This window comes from Macaca mulatta, chromosome 8 (assembly GCF_049350105.2).
Source record: "Macaca mulatta isolate MMU2019108-1 chromosome 8, T2T-MMU8v2.0, whole genome shotgun sequence".
Classification (NCBI taxonomy): Eukaryota; Metazoa; Chordata; class Mammalia; order Primates; family Cercopithecidae; genus Macaca; species Macaca mulatta.
This window is the reverse complement of record NC_133413.1, coordinates 87,562,416-87,567,072: the sequence shown is the minus strand read 5'-3', so window position 1 is coordinate 87,567,072 and position 4,657 is coordinate 87,562,416.

The window sequence follows — 4,657 nt, the reverse complement described above, 5'->3', positions numbered from 1 at the left end:
TTTAGAATAATTCCACTCTTCTGCAAAATGTCCTGAGCATTTTGATTCTTTCATTCTTCTTCATATTTTATTTCTTTGTGACTTTTCTCTTCTCCTAACATACAAACTAAGGGCAAGCACGTTCCCATAAATGTTTATATCCTCCCAAAGTGACTAATACAGTGTCATACATTCAGTACAATCAATGAAATCTTATTTCATTGATTGCCATTGGATTAATAAACCTTAGTAAGATTTTCTAACAAGGATAATTTTTAAATAATAGGATTTAAAAGGAATAAGTAAAGAAATCATAGATTTTATACTGTCTTTCTGTAATAATGGCTAAAAGTCACCTTAAATTTACTAAATATCTGTAAACTGATTATAAAACAAAACACTTCAAGATGGTGTAGCAAAGACTAGCCTTGTCTTATATTCTCAGGGCAACCCATCCCTCAGAAGTTTTTGGAAACCAAGTGAATTAAACTTCCACCTCTACTACTCTGGATAATGTCAAAGCCTAGCTAAGCAGCACTACCTGTTGACATTCGCCTTGGTGCCTGAGTGTAATCCAAAGTATCTACAGACATTTGGCAACTTACTTTTAGAATCACATAAATTTAGGCTGGGCGCGGTGGCTCACGCCTGTAATCCCAGCACTTTGGGAGGCCAAGATGGGCAGATCGCGAGGTCAGGAGATCAAGACCATCCTGGCTAACACCGTGAAACCCCGTCTCTACTAAAAATACAAAAAATTAGCCGGGCGTGGTGCCGGGCGCCTGTAGTCCCAGCTACTAGGGAGGCTGAGGCAGGAGAATTGCGTGAACCCTGGGGGCGGAGCTTGCAGTGAGTGGAGATCACGCCACTGCACTCCAGCCTGGGTGACAGAGTGAGACTCCGTCTCAAAAAAAAAAAAAAAAAAAAAGAATCACATAAATTTAGAATTATAAAAGTTCACTAAATTTATCTAGCCCATATTCTTCATTTTCACATGAGGTACTAAAGTCCTCAGATGCTCTATCATTTGCTCAAGGGCACTCAACTCAATGAGTATGTGGATGTAAGCTATCAGGTCTCCTTAACTTCAAGCCCAGTTCTTGTAACTCTACAGAATCTTCTTTATCCAACTGTCGGAGAATTTCTATGGCCCAGAAGTAATTGGGAACAATTTTTAATCATTATATCCTTCTAAAATGAGGAGGAAAAATTCATTAATTCAGAAACTCAAGAAAAACCAGGACTTCTGGATACTTTCTGTTTGGAAATCATGTGAAATGCTAGTGTTATGTATATAATCCTTTATTCTACTCATATTTTTTGAGTGATATAAGAATATTGACCTCAGACTCGTCCTGAAACTGAAGTAATGAGTGAAGAACTCTTGTTCAAAATACCCTATCCAGAGTTCCAAAGGTTTCTTTTCAAAGAAATGTCCTGTTTCTAAGAGTCATTGCAGTCTTCCAGGGGTGGGAGCATAGGGGTTGGGGATGAAGCTAGGTATTGGATGCTGAGGCTGTTAAGGTTAATGATGTCAGGTCAAATAATTGCCATATATTTTTTCCTCATTACCTCACTGGCTTCCTCTTTTATGGCAGTAAGATATACAGTACAAACACTTAAATACATACAGAACAGGGAGATATTTTAAAATGAAAGGACTTCAAGATCATTCCTCTAGGGATGGTACAGAATCTGTCTGCCTATGAGGTAGAGGGAGTAGCCTCTCCTAAATTTTGAGATCAAAATTAGCAAGAATAGGAGCCAAACTTGGGCTAGGCTAGGAATTTAGGACTTAGCTTCTCTTATGGATGTAATTATGTTATTCCTGTAAAGCTGCAGACATAGGAAAGATGACTTCAAATAAAACATATAGACAGCACAAAAGCCCACATGTTTAACTGCACAATCAGGTTGAAACTGCAGCCATAAAAAATTGGTCTGTAGAATCCTAATCCATTAAAACAAAACAAAAAATTTAGAGGACATGTCAAGCAGATGAGAGATTAAGAAACTGAGGGCCTTGACAGTTAAGAGACCTTCCAAAGGTCACACAATTGTCAGAGACAAATCAGTCAGGCCTCTGCATATATTTTATATTATCAACTGCCTGCTTTGTACTGTTTTGAAGCAGAAGTCCAACCCCCAAATTTAGGAGTCGAAATGTAAACTGCTTTAATCTATGAAGAGGAGAATTTTGAGATATGTCAAGGTCAAAGAGAGACTATAGGAAAAGATATTACATATTTTCCTTTTGTCATTATTCAATGAGCTGTCCATTCCTCCATGGCCACTGCTTTTGGCTAGATATAAGCTGTGGAAAAATTTCTCCTGGATTCATCTATTCCCTGGAAAGAAAACTCAATCTGGCTTAAGAGAAAAAATTCCTCTCCATGTAATGATAAATTGTCTAAATTGAAAGCTCACACCATAATCAAAGTTGAACAGTACAGACATCCTACAAAATTAAATTTTCATCTAGTGAATCTGGATGTTTTGAGGAAAAAATACCTGTGTTTTTAATGCCTACTCCCAGGTAACTAAAACATCATCATAACGGTATTTTTTCTTCATTTCTATAAGCTCTGTTTTTAGTGGGATGCTTAATGTTCTTTGAATGTAATCACCAATAATACTATTTTTATAAGAAAAAAAATGCCTGCACATGTTGATATATAATGATTCATGCAGTTTTGCTGAAACTAAATATAAATTTAACACATTTTTTAACGTGTCAAGAAGTTTAACCTCACAAAATGTACAGTGTACATTCATAGTTTTCTTTTGTACTGTACTGAAACTAAATTTCATACTTTCATACAATCTATACAATCTGATTCTCTGTGTGTTTCAACTTTACCCAAATATTATCTCTATAATAGTGTCACTAAACTGTTTAAGATGTAGTTGATTTAAACTACTAGTCACAAACCTCAAGAATCAGTTTTTTTAATAAACAATACATTCATTTTCTCTTTTTACATAACTATCTCCAGGCCTCAAACCAGCTTTCTAAATTTATCTCCCACTTTTCTTCATCCTGATGCAGCTCTAGACGCTGTGAGCTGGTGTCTTCCATCTTATGCTTCTCCAGCTATCTTTCTCAGCTGATTACGCTCTTTCCTCTAACAGCCAGAATCTTAAATTCTACCCAGCCTTCTAGAGCCAGGTCAGATACATTCCTAGTGCCACAGCATTTCATAATAACTTGGTCAGGGATAATCTCATCTGCCTGACAAATTACAACCTTTCATATCTTCCTGCTGCACCATCACCTTTTGCCTCCTAGCATGGATCTTTAGGGAACAATTTATTATAGTGTTAAGAGTGAGAACTCAAGAGCCATACAACTGGAGTTCAATTCTTGCCAATCTATTGGCTCACTGTGGATCTTGGGAATATATTTTAACCTCTCTTAAATCCAATTTCATCATTTATCAAATGAGATAATTATAGTACCTACTTTATAAAGTTGTAATAATCTAAGATTATAACATATAAAATGCATTGAAAGGTGTCTAATACCTAGTAAGTGCTCAATAAACATAAGCAACTACCAATACTTTAATTTTATTACTATTATCATCATTATTTGCAGTGGAAAGAGCTTCTACTAATAATTAAGTGACCCAGGAAGTTGCCTAATCTTTTCAAGTTTTTGTTTTCTTATCTGTACTAAAGCAAAGCTTCTGTACAGCAAAGGAAACAATCAATAAAGAGACAACCTGCAGAATGGGAGAAAATATTTGCAAACTATCCATCCAACAAGGGATTAATAACCAGAACATATAAGAAACTCAAACAACTCAATAGCAAAAAAACAAATAATCTGATTTACAAATGGACAAATGATCTAAATAGATGCTTCACAAAAGAATACATATAAATGGCCAACAGCTATATGAAAAAAAAAATGCCCGACATCACTAATCATCAAAGAAATGCAAATCAAAGCCACAATTATATCACTTCACTCCAGTTAAAATGACTATTTTCAAAAGGACAAAAAATAATAAATACTGGCAAGGATGTGAACACTCACACACCATTGGGGGAAATGTAAATTAGCACAGCCACTGTAAAAAACAGTATGAAAGTTCCTCAAAAAACTAAAAATATATCCACCATATGATCCTGCATTCCCACTGCTAGGTATACATCCCAAAGAAAGAAAATTAGTGCATCAAAGATACTATATACATTCCCATGTTTATTACAGCACTACTCACAATAGCCAAGGTAAGGAAGGAACCTAAGTGTTTATCAGTGGATAAATGTATAAAAGAAAACATGTCATATATATATATAATGAATATATATGGTATATATATGGCATTTATATATACATACACATATATGGTATATATTATTAATATATTAATAAATATATTACATATATTTATATATATAAATAACTTTTTGTACATTTCAAAATACCTACCAGATTTGGAATGTTCCCAATACCACTAAATAACATTTGAGGTGATGGATATTCAAATTACCCCAGTTTGATCATTACACATTATATGCATGTATCAAAATATCACATGTACCCCGTAAATATGTACAATTATATAACAGTAAAATCTTCAAACATTTTTGAAGTCAATACCAAAAAACCATATTTACTTTATTATTCATTATCTACTGCTGCATAAGAAATAATCTCCAAACTTAC